An 11,015-nucleotide genomic window follows, 5' to 3' on the forward strand; every position below is an offset into this window, starting at 1 on the left:
ATCATCCCCAATAACAAGATAGCTCCCACCTGGCCCTTTCTCACACTCCCTCTTGTCCTCTGCCTTTCATGAACCTCAGGACCACTCACAGACCACACAACTCAGCCCGAGAAATCCCATCAAGCCAAGCGTCAAGCCTTGTGTTCTCTGGGAACTTCAGCTTTGGACAAAAAGGGGGGGAAGCCTATGGTGTCAGGAACCAAGGCCAGTGTAGGACCTACTCACCTCTCATTCCTTCTTTTCATAGCACCCAATTCTATGCCCGATGCTGTCCATTGCAATAACTTGCTGACAGCCACAAAGCCCAGTGTGGCTGGGCCACACCACATGAATGCCACGCAAAGACCTCACTCATGACACCGCACCTCAGCCAGCCCTTGGCCACATCATCTACCTGCCCTCCCATGCACCTTTCAGAGAAATGCTCCAGCCTCTAATTCTCTCACTTTGAAGGTGCCGTCAGGATCTAACACCATGTCCTCACTAGGAGGACATGAAAAGGTCAAGTTGTGGGAAGGACACCACACCCCACCTCTTTACTTGCCAGGCTTTGGAATGGAAGAGCAGCTCACGCCAAATCTTTTCATGCGCAGAGGCTCTCTTGCCCTGCAGGCACTCACGGACCAGCATAAAAGCCGGCCCTGCGCCTCGCTCCCTCACACACTCCACCAGACGCCTTCTCCCCTGCAAACAACAAGGTGAGTCTAAACCCTGATCCCTTCCTTCACCTACCTCCCAACACAGTCTCTGCCCCCAACCTCAGCAGCCCTTCCACCTCCCCACTACCATGCTCTCATAAAATCCCAGGCCTTCCCACTCCCTTGGCCTCCTGCACCACCACTCCTCACGCCCACAACACCCTCCACCTTCCCAACACCCTCTCTTCCAGGCACCCTCCACAACACAGACATGTCCTGCTACGACATCTGCCGCCCCTGCGGACCCACCCCGCTGGCTAACAGCTGCAACGAGCCCTGTGTCAGGCAGTGCGAGGACTCCCACGTCGCCATCCAGCCTTCCACCGTGGTGGTCACCCTGCCAGGACCCATCCTCAGCTCCTTCCCCCAGAACACCGCCGTTGGATCCTCCGCATCAGCTGCCGTGGGCAGCAACCTCAGCGCCCAGGGAGTGCCCGTCTCCTCCGGTGGCTTTGGAGGCTTTGGCCTTGGAGGCTTTGGCTTCGGAGGCCTGGGCTGCTTCTCTGGCAGAAGAGCCTGCTACCCCTGCTAAGGACCCACGCCAACACCCCTGACAGCAGCTAACAATGCCCTGCAACCAACTTCATGGACTGAGGATGCTCTGCTGCTTGTGCACCTTCCTTTTCATGAGTCTTCCTTAATAAAGATCTTATGCATGCCAGCCTGACACTCCTCCTTTCTTCACCCAATGCTCTTCATCCAAAGGAACCTAGACAGGCTGGAGAAGCAGGCCCATGTGAACCACGTGAGGTTCAACAAGTCCATGTACTGAACGTGGGTCAGGGCAATCCCAGACAGGAGTACAGACTGGGAGAAGAACTCAATGAGAGCAACCTGCAGAGAAGGACTTGGGTTGTTCTGCTGGATGAAAGGCTCTACAATATCCAGCAGTGCACGCCTGCAGCCCACAAGGCCAACTGCATGCAGTGCTGCATCAACAGAGCAGTAACCAGCATAGTGAGGGAGCTGATTGCCCCCCTCTTTTCTGTCCTCATGAGGCTCTACTTTGACCAGCTTTCCTATGAAAGAAGGCTCAGAGAGCTGGGGATGTTCAGCCTGGAGAAGTGAAGGCTCTGCGGAGGCTTCCTTGAGGCCTTTCAGTAGTTAAAGGGGTCTTCACAAAGGATGGAGAATGTCTCTTTACTCGTGTAGATAATGATAGGAGAAGGGGTAATGGTCTTCAACTGAAAAAGGATAGATTTAGACTAGATATTAGGAGGAAAATCTTCACTGTGAGGGTGGTGAGGCAATGGTACAGGTAAGTTGTGGTTACCCCAGCTCCGGTGGTGTTCAAGGCCAGCCTGGTTGGGACCTTGGCCAACGTAATATGGTGGGTGACATCCCTTCCTACGGCAGGGGGCTGGAGTAAGATGATCCTTAAAGTTCCTTCCAAGGTGAGACACTCTGTGACTCTATGATGATTCCTTCTTCTCCCTGTTTAAGTACATGGTTCAAGATCAGGTCGAAAAGTGCCACAAGACCTCTCCTGTTGTGCTGTTGTTACGTGGAAAAATTTTGGTAGTGGGGACTACAGAGGAGGCCTCAGTGAGATGAATTAAGCAGCTGCCCCATGTTTGATAAGGGCCTGTTTCAGCCATCTACAAAGGGACCTAAAACTGTCCAGTGCCGAGCCAATAACCGATGTTGTTTGTGCCTCTCTGATCCTCCACCTTCACAACAAACACTATCACAGAGTCCTACATATAGCTAGGACGTCAGTCACTTCTACGTAGAAGATGCGGTGTAGGCACACATGGAATATGCTCTCTAAAAATCCATGCTGATTACGCTCCATCACGTTTCCGTACTTGAGAATACATTCAGGGAGGATTTCCTCAGAACCTTCCCAGGGACTGATGTCAGGCTGACCAGGCTGCAGTTTCCCAGAAATTCCTCCTTCAACTTCTCTTGAACAAAAGAGTGGGATGAGTCTCTTCCAGTTTTCAGGAACCTCTCCCAGTCACCATGACCTTTCAAAAATAACTGAAACTGCTATTGCAAACATATCACCTGGGACATTCAGTGTTTGCACGTGTAGCTTGTTGAGTCCCACGTACTCCTGCATAACCAGCCACACAGACTCCCCAGCATCTTTGTCAACAAGCTGCAGTGGGAAACCCTTCAAAACAGTCACCTTGGCAGATCAGGGGCTGCACTTGCCATTCCCCACTCCTCAGAATGCAACCATGACCACTGGGGCCTCAGGTCCACAGCCACAAGCAGCATGCACACCTCCAGCTCCCCTCTGAAACGTCCACATTGTATGTGTCAACACTGAAAACCATGCACAGAAATAGGATTCCCCCTTGACACTCACCTCAAAGAACACCCCAGCACTTTGGGCCCAGACCTTCTGGACACTCCCACATGTCTGTCCCTGCCCCTCACAAATCTCACAGTCTCCACCAGGCCTCAACAGACAGCCTAAGGGATTCCCACCAAACTGCATTAGGCCAAAGCCCTTGCTCTCAATGTGCTGGCCACAGAAAAGGGAGCATTATGGAGTTGCCAACACAACCCTTTAGGAAGCATGGCAGGGCTCCCAACACACTTAGTCTTGTCAGCCCTGAGACAGACCCGCGACTCCAACACCCTGCTATGCAAACACCTCTTCTCTGCCTCTTTGGACTGCGGCCCCAGGGACAAGACAGGGGTCTTGCTCCCATACACTTGCTCACTCATACAGCCTCTACGTGCAAGATGGTCACCAAGACACCAATGCAGCACACCCAACGGGAAAGACAAGGGCTAAACGCAGGCTGATGAGTTGGGATGAAGGCACGGAGGGACTGAATGTGATGCAAGTGGTAGCGCATCATGCCCAGCATACCTGAGAAGCACTGGCCAACCTACTGTGGATGCCAACAAGGGGGACCTCCTCATCACAACAAAGCCAACGACCACACCTCGTGAGTGCCAAACTATGACCTCATGGACAACAACGCACCTCTCCCATGTCTTGAATGCAACATCTATCCACCCCTACATGAACCTTCAAATGCTATCCTTCAGTCTTTAATACTCTCACTTGAAATGTTCCGCCACTTCCAACATCCTCAACAGGAAGAAATGGAGGCAGAACATTGTGGGGAGATCACACCCCACCTCATTACTTGAGGGGTTGTGGCATGTAAGAACAGCTCACGGCAAATGCTGTCATGCGCAAAGGCTCTCTCACCTCATGGATACTCGGGGATCAGCATAAAAGCCGGCCCTGCGCCTCTCACCCTCACACACTCCTGCCGAAGCCTTCTCCCCTGCACCCAACAAGGTGAGTCTGAACTCTGCTCCGCTCCTTCACCCAACACACCTTGCCCATCTCTCCACAAACCTTCTCTCCCCAGCCTCAGCAGCCCTTCCACCTCCCAGCCACCATGCTCTCCATAGCCCAACTCTGGGCCTTTCCACTCCTTTGGCCTCCCCCAGCACAGCTCTTCAAGCAAAGAACACCCTCCGCCTTACTAACACCCTCTCTTCCAGGGACCCTCCACACCACAGACATGTCCTGCTACGACATCTGCCGCCCCTGCGGACCCACCCCGCTGGCTAACAGCTGCAACGAGCCCTGTGTCAGGCAGTGCGAGGCCTCCCACGTCGTCATCCAGCCTCCTACCGTGCTGGTCACCCTGCCAGGACCCATCCTCAGCTCCTTCCCCCAGAACACCGCCGTTGGATCCTCCGCATCAGCTGCCGTGGGCAGCAACCTCAGTTCCCAGGGAGTGCCCATCTCCTCTGGTGGCTTCGGAGGCTTTGGCCTTGGAGGCCTGGGCTGCATCTCTGGTGGAAGAGCCTGCTACCCCTGCTAAGGTCCCATGCCAATATTCCTGACAGTAGCCTCCAACACCATGCCAGCCAGCTCTCGGTCTGAGGACCCAATTCCGTGCTGTCCATGGCGTACGAGCTGACAAGCCACAGCTCGTCATTCCATGGCACAACAAAGCAAGCAAGCAAGGTATTGGACAGCCCTTGCTGTCAGGAAACATGGCCAACATACCTCCTTCTTTCTTCCTCTTTCTCCTTTCCATAGCACCACCACCTACGGCCACTACCTACGGCTGCAATGCCTTGCTCACTAGCACAATCCCTCCGGAAACCTTCAGGGGCTGCTCCCACCAGGGGGTAGGGAGACCTGAGGGCTCTGGGAAAATCTACTGTATGCAAGGACATAGGTTAGTGGTCACCCTCCAGCCACCTCAGAATGTGCATCTCCCACATGACTTTCCCTCTGTTTCATGTTTTCCTCAATAAAATGAATCTGCATCCCAAATCCTGAGATGCCTCTTCATTATTTCTTCTCCCAGCGCTTTTCCAAATTCACGCGACAAAAAGAACAAAAAGCAGGGCTCAAGTGGCCATCAGGGCCCAAGCCTCTTGGTGTTCAAGAAGTATTTGGACAATGCTCTTACATATCTCCTGGGCACTAAAATGGAAAGACATGATGGGCCACTCAGCAGATAAGGAATTGACTGCACAGTCACATTCCAAGAGTTGCGCTCAACAGCTCGGTGGCCAGGTGGGGACCGGGGAGGAGTGGTGTCCCTCTGGGGTCTCTATAGAGGCCAGTATTATTTCACTGAGCTGTCCCTCACACGGACACCACACATATGTTGCAAGACTCTGGTGGATGTGGATGCATCTTTGTGTCGTCGCTGACCCTCAAGTTCTCAAGCACGCCGGCCTGACGTGCTTCCTCTTCCCTTCTTCTTCCCACTTCCCTCAGCACAAAGGCAAAGCTCTAGAGGTCATCGGGATAGGTTGAAAAGGGCCACAACACCTTCAAATACATCACCCAAGACTTACAAGTGACCAAACACAAGCTTCATCATTCTAAAGCCCTTCTGCCCAAGCCTTCTGAAACAATTTCCCCTCATTAGCACACCCTATAGCTGCTTTCTTTTGCACCACGATCGTACACAGTGTCCGATCACAAAGTGACCAGCCTGCAGTTCCCCACACCTTTCTTCTGCATCTGTTGAACATCGCAGTGGGATGAACCTCTTCCAGTCTTCAGGAACCCAGTTGCCATCAACTTTCAAAGAAAGATGAAAGTAGCCTTCTGAAGATATCTGCCAGGACTCTCAGCATTTGTAGGAGCAACCTGACAGGTCCTGTGCACTTCAGTACATCCAGTGGCACAGCTTCTCCGTCTTCCTGGCAATGTGCACTACTCGCCTGAGAGCCAGGCCATGAAACACTCACCTTGGCTAACCAGTGGAAGACCTTGATGTTCACTCACCCTTTGCAGGTTTAGCTTGCATGCTTCCAGTTTCCAACCGAAATGTCCAAATCATCTTTCAGAAAATTACACACTGGCCAGAGAAATAGGTTTCCTCCTTGACACAAATCCCAAATATCATCCCCCAAAAGATGATGGCTCCCAGCTGGCCCTTTCTCACACTCCCTCTTGTCCTCTGCCTTTCATGAACCTCAGGACCGCTCACAGACCACACAACTCAGCCCGAGAAATCCCATCAAGCCGAGCGTCAAGCCTTGTGTTCTCTGGGAACTTCAGCTTTGGACGAAAAGGGGGGGAAGCCTATGGTGTCAGGAACCAAGGCCAGTGTAGGACCTACTCACCTCTCATTCCTTCTTTTCATAGCACCCAATTCTATGCCCGATGCTGTCCATTGCAATAACTTGCTGACAGCCACAAAGCCCAGTGTGGTTGGGCCACACCACATGAATGCCACGCAAAGACCTCACTCATGACACCGCACCTCAGCCAGCCCTTGGCCACATCATCTACCTGCCCTCCCATGGAACTTTCAGAGAAATGCTCCAGCCTCTAATTCTCTCACTTTGAAGGTGCCGTCAGGATCTAACACCATGTCCTCACTAGGAGGACATGAAAAGGTCAAGTTGTGGGAAGGACACCACACCCCACCTCTTTACTTGCCAGGCTTTGCAATGGAAGAGCAGCTCACGCCAAATGTTGTCATGCGCAGAGGCTCTCTCGCCCTGCAGGCACTCACGGACCAGCATAAAAGCCGGCCCTGCACCTCGCTCCCTCACACACTCCACCACACGCCTTCTCCCCTGCAAACAACAAGGTGAGTCTAAACCCCGATCCCTTCCTTCACCTGCCTCCCAACACAGTCTCTGCCCCCAACCTCAGCAGCCCTTCCACCTCCCCACTACCATGCTCTCATAAAATCCCAGGCCTCCCCACTCCCTTGGCCTCCTGCACCACCACTCCTCACGCCCACAACACCCTCCACCTTCCCAACACCCTCTCTTCCAGGCACCCTCCACAACACAGACATGTCCTGCTACGACATCTGCCGCCCCTGCGGACCCACCCCGCTGGCTAACAGCTGCAACGAGCCCTGTGTCAGGCAGTGCGAGGACTCCCACGTTGCCATCCAGCCCTCCACCGTGGTGGTCACCCTGCCAGGACCCATCCTCAGCTCCTTCCCCCAGAACACCGCCGTTGGATCCTCCGCATCAGCTGCCGTGGGCAGCAACCTCAGCGCCCAGGGAGTGCCCGTCTCCTCCGGTGGCTTTGGAGGCTTTGGCCTTGGAGGCTTTGGCTTCGGAGGCCTGGGCTGCTTCTCTGGCAGAAGAGCCTGCTACCCCTGCTAAGGACCCACGCCAACACCCCTGACAGCAGCTAACAATGCCCTGCAACCAACTTCATGGACTGAGGATGCTCTGCTGCTTGTGCACCTTCCTTTTCATGAGTCTTCCTTAATAAAGTTCTTATGCATGCCAGCCTGACACTCCTTTCTTCACCCAATGCTCTTCATCCAAAGGAACCTAGACAGGCTGGAGAAGCAGGCCCATGTGAACCACGTGAGGTTCAACAAGTCCATGTACGGAACGTGGGTCAGGGCAATCCCAGACAGGAGTACAGACTGGGAGAAGAACTCAATGAGAGCAACCTGCAGAGAAGGACTTGGGTTGTTCTGCTGGATGAAAGGCTCTACAGGATCCAGCAATGCACGACTGCAGCCCAGAAGGCCAACTGCATGCAGTGCTGCATCAACAGAGCAGTAACCAGCATAGTGAGGGAGTTGATTGCCCGCCTCTTTTCTGTCCTCGTGAGGCTCTACTTTGACCAGCTTTCCTATGAAAGAAGGCTCAGAGAGCTGGGGATGTTCAGCCTGGAGAAGTGAAGGCTCTGCGGAGGCTTCCTTGAGGCCTTTCAGTAGTTAAAGGGGTCTTCACAAAGGATGGAGAATGTCTCTTTACTCGTGTAGATAATGATAGGAGAAGGGGTAATGGTCTTCAACTGAAAAAGGATAGATTTAGACTAGATATTAGGAGGAAAATCTTCACTGTGAGGGTGGTGAGGCAATGGTACAGGTAAGTTGTGGTTACCCCAGCTCCGGTGGTGTTCAAGGCCAGCCTGGTTGGGACCTTGGCCAACGTAATATGGTGGGTGACATCCCTTCCTACGGCAGGGGGCTGGAGTAAGATGATCCTTAAAGTTCCTTCCAAGGTGAGACAGTCTATGATTCTATGATGATTCCTTCTTCTCCCTGTTTAAGTACATGGTTCAAGATCAGGTCGAAAAGTGCCACAAGACTTCTCCTGTTGTGCTGTTGTTACGTGGAAAAATTTTGGTAGTGGGGACTACAGAGGAGGCCTCAGTGAGATGAATTAAGCAGCTGCCCCATGTTTGATAAGGGCCTGTTTCAGCCATCTACAAAGGGACCTAAAACTGTCCAGTGCCGAGCCAATAACCGATGTTGTTTGTGCCTCTCTGATCCTCCACCTTCACAACAAACACTATCACAGAGTCCTACATATAGCTAGGACGTCAGTCACTTCTACGTAGAAGATGCGGTGTAGGCACACATGGAATATGCTCTCTAAAAATCCATGCTGATTACGCTCCATCACGTTTCCGTACTTGAGAATACATTCAGGGAGGATTTCCTCAGAACCTTCCCAGGGACTGATGTCAGGCTGACCAGGCTGCAGTTTCCCAGAAATTCCTCCTTCAACTTCTCTTGAACAAAAGAGTGGGATGAGTCTCTTCCAGTTTTCAGGAACCTCTCCCAGTCACCATGACCTTTCAAAAATAACTGAAACTGCTATTGCAAACATATCACCTGGGACATTCAGTGTTTGCACGTGTAGCTTGTTGAGTCCCACGTACTCCTGCATAACCAGCCACACAGACTCCCCAGCATCTTTGTCAACAAGCTGCAGTGGGAAACCCTTCAAAACAGTCACCTTGGCAGATCAGGGGCTGCACTTGCCATTCCCCACTCCTCAGAATGCAACCACGACCACTGGGGCCTCAGGTCCACAGCCACAAGCAGCATGCACACCTCCAGCTCCCCTCTGAAAAATCCACATTGTATGTGTCAACACTGAAAACCATGCACAGAAATAGGATTCCCCCTTGACACTCACCTCAAAGAATACCCCAGTTTTTGGGCCCAGACCTTCTGGACACTCCCACATGTCTGTCCCTGCCCCTCACAAATCTCACAGCCTCCACCAGGCCTCAACAGACAGCCTAAGGGATTCCCACCAAACTGCATTAGGCCAAAGCCCTTGCTCTCAATGTGCTGGCCACAGAAAAGGGAGCATTATGGAGTTGCCAACACAACCCTTTAGGAAGCATGGCAGGGCTCCCAACACACTTAGTCTTGTCAGCCCTGAGACAGGCCTGCGACTCCAACACCCTGCTATGCAAACACCTCTTCTCTGCCTCTTTGGACTGCGGCCCCAGGGACAAGACAGAGGTCTTGCTCCCATACACTTGCTCACTCATACAGCCTCTACGTGCAAGATGGTCACCATGCCACCAATGTAGCACACCAAACGGGAAAGACAAGGGCTAAACGCAGGCTGCTGAGTTGGGATGAAGGCACGGAGGGACTGAATGTGATGCAAGTGGTAGCGCATCATGCCCAGCATACCTGAGAAGCACTGGCCAACCTACTGTGGATGCCAACAAGGGGGACCTCCTCATCACAACAAAGCCAACGACCACACCTCATGAGTGCCAAACTATGACCTCATGGACAACAACGCACCTCTCCCATGTCTTGAATGCAACATCTATCCACCCCTACATGAACCTTCAAATGCTATCCTTCAGTCTTTAATACTCTCACTTGAAATGTTCCGCCACTTCCAACATCCTCAACAGGAAGAAATGGAGGCAGAACATTGTGGGGAGATCACACCCCACCTCATTACTTGAGGGGTTGTGGCATGTAAGAACAGCTCACGGCAAATGCTGTCATGCGCAAAGGCTCTCTCACCTCATGGATACTCGGGGATCAGCATAAAAGCCGGCCCTGCGCCTCTCACCCTCACACACTCCTGCCAAAGCCTTCTCCCCTGCACCCAACAAGGTGAGTCTGAACTCTGCTCGCTCCTTCACCCAACACACCTTGCCCATCTCTCCACAAACCTTCTCTCCCCAGCCTCAGCAGCCCTTCCACCTCCCAGCCACCATGCTCTCCATAGCCCAACTCTGGGCCTTTCCACTCCTTTGGCCTCCCCCAGCACAGCTCTTCAAGCAAAGAACACCCTCCGCCTTACTAACACCCTCTCTTCCAGGGACCCTCCACACCACAGACATGTCCTGCTACGACATCTGCCGCCCCTGCGGACCCACCCCGCTGGCTAACAGCTGCAACGAGCCCTGTGTCAGGCAGTGCGAGGCCTCCCACGTCGTCATCCAGCCTCCTACCGTGCTGGTCACCCTGCCAGGACCCATCCTCAGCTCCTTCCCCCAGAACACCGCCGTTGGATCCTCCGCATCAGCTGCCGTGGGCAGCAACCTCAGCGCCCAGGGAGTGTCCATCTCCTCCGGCGGCTTCGGAGGCTTTGGCCTTGGAGGCCTGGGCTGCATCTCTGGTGGAAGAGCCTGCTACCCCTGCTAAGGGTCCCATGCCAATATCCCTGACAGTAGCCTCCAACACCATGCCAGACAGCTCTCGGTCTGAGGACCCAATTCCGTGCTGTCCATGGCGTACGAGCTGACAACCCACAGATCGTCATTCCATGGCACAACAGAACAAGCAAGCAAGGTATTGGACAGCCCTTGCTGTCAGGAAACATGGCCAACATACCTCCTTCTTTCTTCCTCTTTCTCCTTTCCATAGCACCACCACCTACGGCCACTACCTACGGCTGCAATGCCTTGCTCACTAGCACAATCCCTCCGGAAACCTTCAGGGGCTGCTCCCACCAGGGGGTAGGGAGACCTGAGGGCTCTGGGAAAATCTACTGTATGCAAGGACATAGGTTAGTGGTCACCCTCCAGCCACCTCAGAATGTGCATCTCCCACATGACTTTCCCTCTGTTTCATGTTTTCCTCAATAAAATGAATCTGCATCCCAAATCCT

General features: G+C 53.2%; 3 pseudogenes across 3 annotated transcripts; all 3 read left to right on the forward strand.

Moving 5' to 3' along the window:
• The first annotated feature begins 585 nt into the window (after positions 1–585).
• On the forward strand, positions 586–1,301 carry LOC311431216 (feather keratin 1-like; annotated as a pseudogene). The gene is made up of 2 exons: positions 586–698; positions 890–1,301. The product of its transcript is annotated as a feather keratin 1-like (transcript).
• A 5,658-nt stretch (positions 1,302–6,959) lies between these two features.
• LOC311431222 (feather keratin 1 pseudogene) lies at positions 6,960–7,409 on the forward strand (annotated as a pseudogene). Its single transcript has one exon. The product of its transcript is annotated as a feather keratin 1 pseudogene (transcript).
• A 2,834-nt stretch (positions 7,410–10,243) lies between these two features.
• Positions 10,244–10,549, forward strand: LOC311431248 (feather keratin 1 pseudogene; annotated as a pseudogene). Its single transcript has one exon. The product of its transcript is annotated as a feather keratin 1 pseudogene (transcript).
• The last annotated feature ends 466 nt before the right edge of the window (positions 10,550–11,015 follow it).

The sequence above is a fragment of the Aythya ferina genome (assembly GCF_964211825.1).
Source record: "Aythya ferina genome assembly, chromosome: 2".
NCBI lineage: Eukaryota > Metazoa > Chordata > Aves > Anseriformes > Anatidae > Aythya > Aythya ferina.